Source organism: Gopherus evgoodei, unplaced genomic scaffold (assembly GCF_007399415.2).
Source record: "Gopherus evgoodei ecotype Sinaloan lineage unplaced genomic scaffold, rGopEvg1_v1.p scaffold_150_arrow_ctg1, whole genome shotgun sequence".
Lineage (NCBI taxonomy): Eukaryota > Metazoa > Chordata > Testudines > Testudinidae > Gopherus > Gopherus evgoodei.
The window spans coordinates 52,925-65,713 of record NW_022059813.1 but is presented as its reverse complement, the minus strand read 5'-3'; the positions used below and the strand labels follow the sequence as shown (position 1 = coordinate 65,713).

Below are 12,789 nucleotides of genomic sequence, written 5' to 3'. Positions count from 1 at the left end.
GAAACTCTGTTTGGGATAACAAGCTGGTGCATTTCATTTTCCACTGATGAAATCAAAGATTTGATATGAGCTTGTGTTGTTCAGTAGTGTGCTGGACAGTGCAAGACGCACATTTCTGGGGGAAAGTTGGGCACTTGAGAATTTGCTGGTTTTCTCCTGAGGAATAATTCATGAGTGGCTGTCTAGCAGCACTCAATACTGTGTAGCTGGGAATGAGTTACATGCTGCAGACTGTGTGTTAATTGGCCAAGAGAGGCTGTTCTCGCGGGAAAACAGTGGAAAAGGCATCCCAGGTTGGAGAACTGAGGGGACGCAGCTATTTAACAGTCAGATTGTACTCTGGGTAATGTCACAGATACTCATTATGACAGAGACTCTTACAACACAGAGAAATTAAATTCATGTCCCAGAAATCGAAGACTCCAGACAGAGGGCAAGTGTCCCTGGCACTGCTTCTTGCTGACAGCGAGGTTCAGAGACAGTGCGAGAGTCCTGGGGAAGCTGGGAACAGGAAGCATGGGCTGGTGGGGTTCAGTGAAGAAAGGGAACAGGAAGGACGGGGATATTACTGAATGCAGGATCTCAGCAGTACTAGATGTCAGGATAGCACATAGTGCAGCCCATTGGAAAACATAATCCCAACTATACATACAAAATAATGGGGTCTAAATTAGTAGTTTCCACTCAAGAGATGGATCTTGGAGTCACTGTGGATAGTTCCGTGAAAACATCCACTCAATGTGCAGCAGCAGTGAAAAAAAGCAAACAGTGTTGGAAATAATTCAGAAAGAGATTGATAGGACAGAATATATCATATTTGTAAAAACAGCAAATAAATCCATGATACACCCACATCTTGAATACTGCATTCAGATGTTGTCGCTCCATCTCAAAAAAAGATATATTGGAATTGGAAAAGGTTCAGAAAAGGGCAACAAAAATGATTAGGGGTATGGGACAGTTATGCCAGACCTAACCCGCAGTTTCACTTGAGCAAACATGAGATATTTGACACTGTGCAATATGGCTCCAGTGCTCTGTTCCCAAAGTGTTCTGCAGCAGGGGAGGGTCTCTGGTAGTGTGTGTGTCACTGGCCTATTGGGGTGATGCTGAAACAGGACAGAGTAGAGGTGGCATTGTGGGGTTGGCGTGAACCTTAACTCTTCATTTCCCCTTCCAAGAACCGAGGGGACAGGAACCTTTACCCAGCGAGGTCACCGTCTCATAGTTCTCCTGCATGACATCCCAGTAGAGGGCTCTCTGAGCGGGGTCCAGCAGAGCTCACTCTTCCCTGGTGAAATACACAGCCACCTCTTCGAAGGTCACCGGCCCCTGAAAGAGCAAGAGTCCAACACTCAGGACCTCTTTCCCCACTCACAGCCCCACTATTTGTGGCAGAGAGAAGCGAATCAAATGGAAGCTCTGGGTGGATCGCAGTCAACAGAGTCCCACCCCCATCCCGCTCAGAGTATCCAGCAAATACCAGGGTGAGGGGACGAAGAGAGAGCCCCTTGTCTCTCCCAGCAGATCCCTCACACACCTACTAGCCACCGACTGATACAGGAGATGGAGCCCCTAGCAGGGTTCAAGGAGAGCTCTGGTAGGAAGCCCAATAATCTCCTCATTCTGAGGAGCGGGATATGAAGGGAGAGGCAGCTCCAATAAGCCTGACTCATGGGTGCCCCCTTCATACCTCACAGCAGCCGCTGGTTAGTGAGGTCAGGCTCCAGCACTAGGAGTCTGGTCAGTTTGACTTGCTCCATGTAGGTGGGTTATTTTCTTTCTTCACAAATTAGGGCATTTCCACCTCCAAACCTCCTGGGTCTGTTCCTAGAATCTAGGCCACTAAGTAAATAATTCCCAGTAGGTTTGCCGCACCCTGGCCTCCTCCTTTCCCCACGCTGTGAATTTCCTGCCCCGCTCCAAACTCCAAACCAGACTGTGCAACCCTTCCCACCTACGCTGTATTTGCTCTCCCTCTCCTCCAGCAGGAACCCACCAGCAACCCCCCAATAATCTCTACCTGGACTGACTCCACTGCAGCCATTTCTCTTCCCTGTCCCATGCCAGGCTGGGACAAGCTGGAGCAAAACATGGACGTCACTCTCCAGCCTGTCAGGATTAGAAGGGCAGTTGTGGGCGTTTCAGAACCGGTTTTAGTTAATTTCACATCAGAATTCCCCCAGGTCCTTTCCCTGCACACAGACACCCTAGATTCTGCCATGCTGGGAAATGCTCAGTCTGTTTATTACAATGTAGACCTGGCCCCTTCTGCCAGGCTAAGCCCAGACACATTTTTAACCTCCCTTCTCCCTCTCCGCACCCTCTAACAAAGTCTCTGAACACAAGGCTAGAAAAGAGCAGAACCAAAGGAGTCACTGTGGGGGTTCCCCTCGGACACTGACCCCATGGCAGCCACACCCCAGCAGGGGGAATATGGAGTCAGGAACTGGCTTTTCCTCTCTCTGATCCTTGTTTTGTTCACTGGAAAGTGGTTCTGCCCAGGGTTGCAGCAATACATGTGTCTGGGTGGATCAGAGAGCGGGAAATCTCTCCCCCTACTCATTTCTCCCACTGCCCCTTTCAGTCTCCCCTTCCCCTGTCCTCTCTCCCTGCATCTCTGGCTGGGACAGTCCCATTCCTGGGGGCTTTGCTCTCCCATGGCTGGATTTTCTCCTGGCAATTGCTACGGGGAGAAGAAATGAGGAGGGGCTGTTTGTGCAGACTCACTTTCTTGCCAGACTCCAGGACTTTCCCTGAGGTCTTTCAGTTACCTGGAGTCTGTGGCTCAGAATTTAGTATTTAAAGGGCCCAGGGCTGCCCTAGGGGGCTAGGACCAGCTTGAGAAAGTCATCCCTTGGGACGGGCAGAGAAGCAGCTTTAACTAAGGTCACTTCCCAGCACAGAACCCCACTGAGAGAGCAGCAGCTGCCAAGCCTGGTCTCCCAGATCACAATGGAGGCTGCAGCGTCTGACCCAGGAAGCTGAACCCCAATATCCTGAGCAGAGAGGGACAGAGCGTTTGAGCAGCTTCCCTCCTTTAGCTCTCTGGGGAGAGCAGCTAATGAGAGCCCCTCCTCACAGGGAGAATTGCTGATCTCATTTGCCCCACTGTCCATCCAGAGTCTCATAGACTCAAAGACCTTGTCTTTCCATGCAGTGACTCTGGATTAACAATGGTCTCAATGAAACCAGAGTTCAGAAAGAATGAGTCCAGAATGCTGTGGAAGAGACCATTGTGTGGCAGTGCTGACCCCCTTCCCACCTCCCTCACCACCCAGATAGAGAACAAGGACAGAGGGACAGGGGAAAGCATTTTCCCAACGGAACCGGAACTTCTTGCAGTTTTCAAGAGGGAAGAAAAGCAAAATCTGTGATTTCACCTCATAGTGTTTGATAAGTGGATAGAAAGTTCTCACAGTGACTGGGCCTGGCCAGGGAATGTCAGGCAGTGCTTGGAGCCAGGATTCTGGCATAAGATAACTAGGGAGAAGAAGTAAGGTCAGGAGTAGCCCCAGAGCACCAGCCAGCCCCCCCAGATATTCCCTGGGACCCAGGCCAGGGACCTCAAATACCCCTCAGAGCCCCACTGGCCAGAGATCCCCCACCAGAACTTCATTGTCAGGTTGGGAATCCCAAAGAGTTCCCCCCACCAAGAGACCCCAACAGCCGGAGACCCCCCAAAAGGGATCCCCACTGGGAACTCAGTCCCTCACTGCCTGCCTAGGATCCCGCCCCCCACCCTCCAGAAGGATCTGCCCTGCCCTTTTGCCTGGCACCTCCTCCTCCCTGCTACGGGATCCCCTGATGTTTTACAGTGGCACCCTCTGGCCTAGCACCAGGGATTCTTCCACACGCACTCTGTGCACTGGGCAAGGCAGTGATCCCAGGAGTCTGCGGGGGAAGCCCAGACAGAGCCCCTGGCACAGCACCAGGCTCCCTCTAACCCCCTGTCCTGCCTCCCCAAGAGAGGCCCACCCCTGCTGTTCTGCAGCCAAGAGGCCACAGTGATACCCACCTCCAGGACCCATAGCCTCAGGGATGGGCACATCACAACCACCCCCTGAAACCCCAAACCTCCAGAATCCACCAACCTGACTAGGGTACCCCCTGCTCAGCCACCCAGAGGCCTCCCCCTTCCACAATCCCCCTTCAGCTGCTATCTCCCCACACAGCCCCACCCCCACACAGCAACACTGTTACCTCACAGTGCCTGATAAGTGAATAGAAAGTTATCACTGCCCCCTGCTGGCCAGTCACACAGGCAGAGGGAGCCTGGGGGGTGCTTCTTTAACAGGAGAATGGAAGGCCTGGAGGGACAAAATAGGTAAGAAATGTCCATGGCCTGTCACTAGCAAATAATGGCCACCATGGATCCACCCCAGAGGTGGCTACATCTTAGCACTGCAGGAAACAACCCCTCACAGAGGCCATTTGCCATGGGGTTTGGGATACTTCTCAACTCACACTGCACTCAGAGTGACCTCCTCATCCCATGCTAGCTGGAGAAAAGAAAAGGGTCCAGCCAGCTCTCCCATTACCAGCTGGGAACCACTGATCCTCCAAACAGGGGGAGGCCTCTGGCTTTGATGTGTATTAAGTATCTGGCTGGTCTCTTTCTTCAGCAAACATTTTAACAGAGATAAAGGAGGGAACAAATGATTCACAAAGGAGATGGGAAAGATGATCTCTGGGCAATTTAACCCCCTACAACATCCAGGATGGAGAAGAACTCAGGGCAACAGGTTCCCTCGAAGGAAGAAGTTGCTGGAATTTGGAAACACGGGGAACAGCCCCAAATCCGAGAGGATTTTTAACTGACATTTGATAATGACATAGAAAGAGGCAAAACCTGAGCTTTGAGAGCAACGTTCAGAAATGAAAGAGAAAGGGTGGAAATGTGAGAGATTTTGGATCCATTTTGCAAATTATAGAGAGGAAGGTGGAAAATCAGAGGCATTTTATATCAGTTGTTGATAGGAGGTAAAATCTGAGTTCTTCACATCAATATTTGATAAATGAATAAAGAGGAAATGAGCAACATTTGCAAACATTTTATATCCATGTTCAAGAATCTGAGAAAAGATGTAAATCTGAGATTTTCTTGGTATTTTATAATTAGAGAGACAGGGGAAAATCTCAGGGCATATTCAATTAGAAATAGACAGCTAGAGAGAAGTGGGGCAAATGTTTAGGTTATTTTATATGAATCTTTGAGATTTGCAAAGAAAATGTGTCACAAACTGCATATTTGATAACACGAGAGAAAAACACCAAGATCTGAGGGGATTTTATATTGCTGTTACTGAACTAGTGGAAAAGGGGGACTGTTGGACTGGATTTTATACAACTGTCCAATACATAAACACAAAGTAATGGTTCCCCCCATCCCCATGGGCAGCAGGGAGCCCTTTGAGGAGCTGATTAAAAGGGCATGGGAGGGGGAACTGAAAAGTCCCTGGATAAAGGAAGGGGGCAGCTGTGGGGGATGGACAGGTGACTGGGAAGTGATGGTTGGGATCAACTGTGTTGGTAGTTAGGGGGCAACAATTGGGATTGGGAAACTAGGGTCTGGGCAGTCCCCATGGGGGACACATGCTCCTCCCTTCCCTGCCCTGGCAGAGAACAGGCATCTCATAGACTATCAGGGTTGGAAGGGACCTCAGGAGGTATCTAGTCCAACCCCCTGCTCAAAGCAGGACCAATCTCCAACTAAATCCCCAAACGGCCCCCTCAAGGAGTCAGCTCCCAACCCTGAGTTTAGCAGGCCAGTGCTCAAACCACTGAGCTATCCCATCCCCACTCCAGGGGCAGCCACGTTTTGGGGAATGACTCAGGGCAACAATTTCCCACCTAAACAAGGACAAATCACTGCAGATAAAATGGGTGGGAAAATGCCCCTCACTAGAGAAAATTTTAAATTGACGTTTGAGACTCATGGGGTGAACGGGGGAAATCGGGGGAGATGGGAGAGCTGATCATTTGAGGGGAAAGGGGGGAAATGGCCCCAGATTTTATAGTCCCATGTGAGATACTGAGAGAGAAAAGGGGCAGAACTAGAGAGAATTTGTATCAGGGGTGAGAGGCAAGTGGCACAAACAGGGGAAGGATCCAATTAACTCCCCTCCCCGCTTCGGCTGCCCGCCATTTCCCCCCTCCCCGGAATTCCCTGGCTGCACAGAGACAGTTCAACCCCCCCACAACCGTGTCCCACTGACCTTCCCCTCCCTACAACTCCAGCTACTCCCCTCCCTGCCTGATATCGCCCATCTCCCCCCACACCACAGGGAATCCCCCCCGCCAGGCCCCAGTCTCTGCCCCCCAAATCCCAGGGGTGCTGGGGACAGATCCTGCTGCAGCTCCACTGGGGCTGAGGCAGCTCTGAGGCTTCTCCCAGGTTCCCTGGGGCAGAGTCACTTTCCTGCCCAGCCCCAGTGCCCTCCCGGGGTCTCTCACTCCCTGGGGGGCTCTGACCCAGGGGGCTGGTGCAGGCAGAGCCCGGGGCTGCCCAGGGGGCCGGTCCCAGCTGGAGAAACCTCCCCCCGGTCAGGTGCACAGCCCCGCGCAGGCGCTGAACACGTCCTTATATCACTTTTGTGGCGGGAAAAGTTCTGAGGAGATGGAACGCTGAGGGCTGGTTTTGGCGGGAAAAACCGGTTTGGACTGGTCTGAGCCGGTGTCCTGATGGTAAACACGTCCCCTCTCAGAGATGGAGTCCAGGGGTCAATAGTTCATATGCTCCAGACTGGATCTTATTTTAAAGCCAGTGATTTACTTCATTAACATCTTAGTAACCAACTAATTGAACATATTAAACAATTTATACTTCTTACACCTAACAATGAGATAAAATACAGAACACAGACAAACCCTGTCAGTAACGGCTAACGTCCTAGATGGGAAATCAGCAGCGGTTTGTAGCGGGGGGAGCGCACAGTCTGAATGTGTATGACCCGACCCCAGCCCCCAGCCCCGCAAAGCAGTAGGGCTTGGCACTCTCTGTGCATTGGTGTGGTGGCTGAGGGGTTAACCAGGCAGTGACAATCCAAGTTGGTTCCCTGAGTCAGTCTCACTCCTGAGGAGATTCTGCACTAAAAAAATTCTGTGCACAATATTTTAAAATTCTGCAAATTTTATTTGTCAATCAATAAATGTGGAGCCTCCAGCATGGCAGAGGAGAGCACAGGCTGCTGGATGCACAGAGGTGGGAGATCACCCTGCAGCCCCCTCTCTCCTCCAGTGAAACAGACTCGGTGGTGAGGCTGCACCTCTCTGCTGCCTCCTCCAGGAGCCCCCAAAGGACTCCCCAGAACTGCTCATGAGGGCACATGTGCCTTCCCTTTGCTTCCCCATCAGAAAGTCAGAAAGCCTGAGCAGCTGGCCCCAGGCGATTTGAAAGGGCCCAGGGGCTCCTGCCACCACTACTGGCAGCACAGCGAGACTAAAGCGATTCCTGCCCACCCTCGCTCTGCACGGCACACCACTCCCAGAAGGATCTGGCACATCCCTATGGCCCCTGTGGGGTGTGTCTCTCGCACGCTGCCCCCACCCCAAGTGCCAACTCTGCCATTGGAACTGCGGCAATGGGAGCTGCAGGGGTGGTGCCAGCGGGCAGTGATGCCAGGAAACCCACGCCCCCCAGGCCTCTTTCATGTAGGAGTTGCTGCCAGATGGGGGTGTGGGTCACTCTTGGGAGCTGCCCAAGATAGGTGCCACACCCTAACCCTCTGCCACAGGCCAGATCCCGCACCCCGCCCACATCCAAACTCCCTCCCAGAGCCCACCACCACCCCCCTGCACCCCAACTCCCTGGCCCAGCCCAGAGCCCACATCCTTCCCATACCCAAACTCCCTCCCAACGCCCGCCACTGCCCCCCCTGCACCCCAACCCCCTGATCCAGCCCAGATCCTGCACCTCACCCACACCCAAACTCCCTCCCAGGGTCCGCCCCCTGCCTCCCAACCCCCTGCCCAGCCCCAGAGCGTGCACCTCATGCACTCAAACTCCCTCCAAGAATTCGCACCCCCTCCTGCACCCAAATTCACTCCCACAGGCTGCCACCGTCTCCCCTACCCCCTGCCCATCCAAGAGCCTGCACCTCATGTACCCAAACTCCCTCCCAGAGCTTTGGGGGGGGGTGAGGAAGGAAGGGCAGGACTTGGACCCGTTCTGGGCATCACCAAAAGTTATATAAACCTGGTGACGCTGAGCTGGAGCCCTAGTCACTGCACATCTCTCTCCTTACGGGGGGGACTCTGTGGGGCAGGGCGCTGCTGGGGGTTCATTCCTTCCTTTCATGGCTGTGGAAGGGTGAACAGGGAGAGAATTTGCTCCTCTGTTCTCTGCGGGGCACACAGGCAGCGGGTTATTTCCAGGGCTGTAACAAACACAAGCTAGCAGAGGGGGGAAGGGATTTCCCGCAGGATCTATTCCCAGGGCAGCTCCCAGGCTGTGCCCTGGCGAGCGGTGCCCAGGGGATTTAGAGGCTTTAGAGGCAGGTGACTGACACGTGCTGGGTCCCATCTCCAGCGCTGAACTGACACGTGCTCGCTGCACTCTCAGCCGGGGGCTCCTTAGTCTGATGGTTCAGCAGCACCAGCCCCCGCCCCTGCTTTTCCCCTGGGGAGCCCCAGCCCCTCCCCTGCCCCCTCCGGGCTGAGGCGGGTCCCCGCGTGTCCAACCCCCCTGCGTGGGGCCCGGGGGGCAGGGCCAGGCCCGGGGAGGAGCCGCCCCGCCCCTTTGTGCCTGTGACGACACTTTGAGCAACTCTCCGGTTTGGCAATAGGGGCAGTTTCTGCCCCGTTACACCGGCAGCGGGGCCGTGGCCGGGTCGGGAGCGCAGCGCGGGGGCTGCTCCAGCCCTGCAGCCCGCGGGGCAGCGCGGTGAGGCCGGGGGCAGGGACACGCGTGGGGCGGACACGCTCCTGTCGGGAGGGGCCGGGCCCAGCTTGCCCCCTGCCGGGGGGGGCGATCCCCCGAGCTCCCCGCGTCCGGAGCGGGGCTGCCCGGTGCGGGTGTCCCGGGCGAGGCCGGGAGCTGCAGGAGGGGCCGGAGCGCGGCTCGGCTGCAGAGCTCGGAGCTCAGGCTGGGCCCGGGAGCGAGGGGAGGGGGAGCCGGGGGGTCGATCTGGGGTGTCAGAGCCGGGCGGGGGAAGCAGCTGCGGTTGCGGGCTGGGGGGGGGTCAGGGCTGGGGGGAGCTGGGAGTTTGGGGTGCGCTGGGGGGGTCAGGGCTGGGGGAGCTGGGAGTTTGGGGTGCGCTGGGGGGGTCAGGGCTGGGGGGAGCTGGGAGTTTGGGGTGCGCTGGGGGGGGTCAGGGCTGGGGGGAGCTGGGAGTTTGGGGTGCGCTGGGGGGGGTCAGGGCTGGGGGGAGCTGGGAGTTTGGGGTGCGCTGGGGGGGTCAGGGCTGGGGATTGGCGGCTGTTTAGAGGTCACAAGCCCTCCCAGCGCTGCCGCTGTATTAAACCGCTCCCCGGGAAAAGGAGGAGGGGCGGGGAGACGATCTGCCTGGCCCCGGGGACCTCCTTAACTTGGGCTGGAAAGGGCGGAAGCGGCCCCGGGGCAGGCTGGGAGATGTAGTTCCTGACTCTCCCCGGAGCGGAAGTGACGTCGGGGGGGAGGAAGAGCCGAGTTCTGCCTGGCTCGCGCGGGGCCGTTGGAGCCTCTCCCGGGGCCGGAGAAGGGTTTGTGCCGTGGGGGCTCTGGGCATGCGCAGATCGGGGAGGGGGAGAGTCCCGCATTAACCCCCCCGTGGGGCCGGGGGGGGGGAAATGTCTGTGCAGCCCGGACATGGCGGGGGGGGGAGCAGGTGACCCCCGAGGAGCGGGGGGAGAAAGGGGGGGGCTGAGATCCCCTCGGATTTACCGCTGCCCCCCCCGTGGGGACCCCCCTCCTCTCCCGTCCTGCCCCCTTTCTCCCTAGAGAGCAACGAGCAGCACCCAGGGTGACCCCCCCTCCCCGTTCCCTGTTCCCCTCCCCCCATTGTGCCCCATTTTCTCTGCCCTTCGCCAATGGCCAGTTCAGATCTCAGGTTTGGGGTGTTTCCCCCATTTTCACCCGCAGGGATTTGTCCTTGTGTGGGTGGGAAATGGTTCCCCCGAGTGATTTCTGACCTGGGCAGAGGCTGGGGGGGCCCTGAGACAGGGACACCTCTGGGCTGGGCTGGGGGGCCCCTCTCTGCTGGCAACAGGGCGTGGGAAGGGGAGGGAGGAGCAAGTGTCCCCCATGGAGATGGCCCAGCCCCAGGTTTCCTAGTCCACCTACTGCTCTCCCTCCCCCCCATCACTAGCTAGTCACATTCCCAGACCTATTGTGGCCACAATACTCCCGTTGGCAGCCCCTCCCCACAGCCAGCAACCTTCTGCCTCCAGCCCCGCTCCTTTCCCCTGTGAAAAGACATCACCCAGGGCTCCCTCCTGGCCTGTGAGTGTGAGGCAAGAAGAAAACGTCCCATTCTGCTGTTGATTCAATATCCCTGTATAATCCCCTCCAATTTCCCCTCTTTTTTCTTGAACTGTTGAATGGTGACATAAAATCTCTCCACATGTTGATGCTTGTCGCTTATATTGGCAAATACTTTGTTTGTGCCCCATTTTCTTCTCAGTTCTGAAATACTGATATTGAATTCTCAAAAATCTTCCCACTTTTCTCTCCAGATGTGTGACTGAGATCAGGGCACTTATCATACTAAGTGTGTCCCTGCTCTGACAGCTGCTGCAGAGACCCCAACTGAGATCTGGGCCCTGCTTTGCCAGGCACTGAAGAGACCCAGGTGAGATCAGACCCCACTGCTGTGCCAGGTAAAACTGAGACCTGCACTAAAATCACGGCCCCCCTTGTGCCAGGCAGCGCACGACTGTGACCCAAACAGCTGCCTCCATTGTTCTGAGCACTTCAGAGACCTCGACTGAGATCTGTGTCCCCGTTGGGCCTGGCATTGCACTGACCCTAACAAAGATCACACCCCACCACTGTACTGTGCACTGCACAGACCCTGACAGAGATCCTGCCCCCACATTTTGCCAGTTGCTGCAGGGGCCCTAAACAAAATCAGGGATCCTGTAATGCTGGGAGTTGCAGAGTCCCCAACTGAGATCAGGCTTCCTGTTGTGCAGGGCTCTGCACAGACACTGACCAAGATCAGAGTCCCCATTCTGACAGGTGCAGAAAAGACAGCAAGGGTATCTCTACACTGCCATTAAAACCCCCAGCTGGCCCATGCCAGCTGACTCAGATTCACGGTGCTCAGGCGAAGGGGCTGTTTAATTGCAGTATAGATGTGCTGTCTCGGGTTAGAGCCAGGCTGTAGGACCCCGCTATGTGGGACGGTGCCAGACCTTGGGCTGCAGCCCAAGCCAGAACATCAACACCACAATTAAACAGCCCCACAGCCTGAGCCATGTGAGCCCAAGTCAGTGGGCACAGGCCAGCAGCCGGTGTCTGACTGCAGTGTAGACATGCCCACAATGATAGACCTTGCCACAAAAAGCTCAAAGGCTAGGTAGGCCAATTGTGAGAGGCGACTCTCAATTTTACAGATGAGGAAACTGAAGATCAGAGCGCTAAAGTAATTTGCTCAAGTTTGCATGGAGAATATGGGGCAAAAGTGGGAACTGAACCCAGATTGTTTCAGGTCTTCCCTCTGCCCTTATCCACAAGCCCAGCATGTGTGTGTACAGTGTTGTTCTGGTCTGTGTTTGCCTTGCGTTGGCTTCCAAGGGAGACTGTGGAATTTTCTTCACTGGAGATTTTTAAGACCAGGTTAGAGATCCACCAGTCTGGGAATATCTAGGGATACTTGGTTCTGCCTCATCACGGGAGGCTGGAGTAGACGACCTCTCAAGATCCCTTCCAGGTCTACACTGAAATAATTCTCTCTTGTGCTGTGTCCTGTTCTATGCTGAGCTATTTTGCATGGTGCCTTTTGGAACTATGATGCACCACGTTATGTTGCATAGTTTTATGATGCGTTGTTTTGCCTTAGCTTTTTTGGTGTCTGTGTTATCTTGGTTTGAGTTGTTGTTTTGCATTGTGTACTTTTGTCCTAAGATGTGTTAGTTTGCATTGTGTTGCTTTCTTCTCCTTAGTATTGTGTCATTTTATGCTATGCAGTGTAGTTTTTTGTTTTGTTGTTGTTTTTTTGAACGGCCTGACATCATGTTGTTGTGTGGTTTTCCTCTGTATGTTTTATACGTATATATCGCATAGCATCCTTTAAATGTAGGGCTAGATAGGACCTCAAGATGTCATCAAGTCCAGCTCTCTCTGCTGAGGCAGGACCAAGTATATGTTGTTTGTCTCTGGCAGAGGTTTGTCCTACCAGTTCTTAAAAACTTCCAGGGAAAGAGACTCCACAACCCCCCTTGTAAGACTATTCCAGAGCTGAACTAGCTCAGCTCTGGTGACACGCACACAGATTTTAGTTGTGAGGAGCTCTGGAGAGAGGGGAGACCCCAGTGAGTGGATAGCTGGGTAAAAAGACTAAAGTTGGGAGGAGAATCATTGATGTGTGCAAGGTCTGTGACAGAGCTAGAACTAGATCCCAGTTCTAGTGCCACCGTACTGCTGTTTTCGGCACTGAAGGTCTCTGCCACACTGGTGTTTTAGGCACTGGTGCAAACTCTTAGTACAGACAGACTTTACACTAGTGCACTCTGACACCGGTGCACCATGTCCCTGTTTGAAGGTTTGAAGTGGTGGAGTGGGAGGGACAGTGACCTCATAGAGGCCTGGGGCTGGCTGACCAGTGCAGCTGGTAAAAGAGGGGCAGCAGTGAGTGCTGGAGGTATGAG

General features: G+C 54.6%; 1 long non-coding RNA gene across 1 annotated transcript; it reads left to right on the top strand.

Annotated features, from left to right (window-relative positions):
- The first annotated feature begins 9,499 nt into the window (after nucleotides 1-9,499).
- On the top strand, nucleotides 9,500-10,757 carry LOC115639916. Its single transcript, XR_003997771.1, has 2 exons — nucleotides 9,500-9,681; nucleotides 10,654-10,757. It is a non-coding gene; the product is annotated as an uncharacterized LOC115639916 (long non-coding RNA).
- The last annotated feature ends 2,032 nt before the right edge of the window (nucleotides 10,758-12,789 follow it).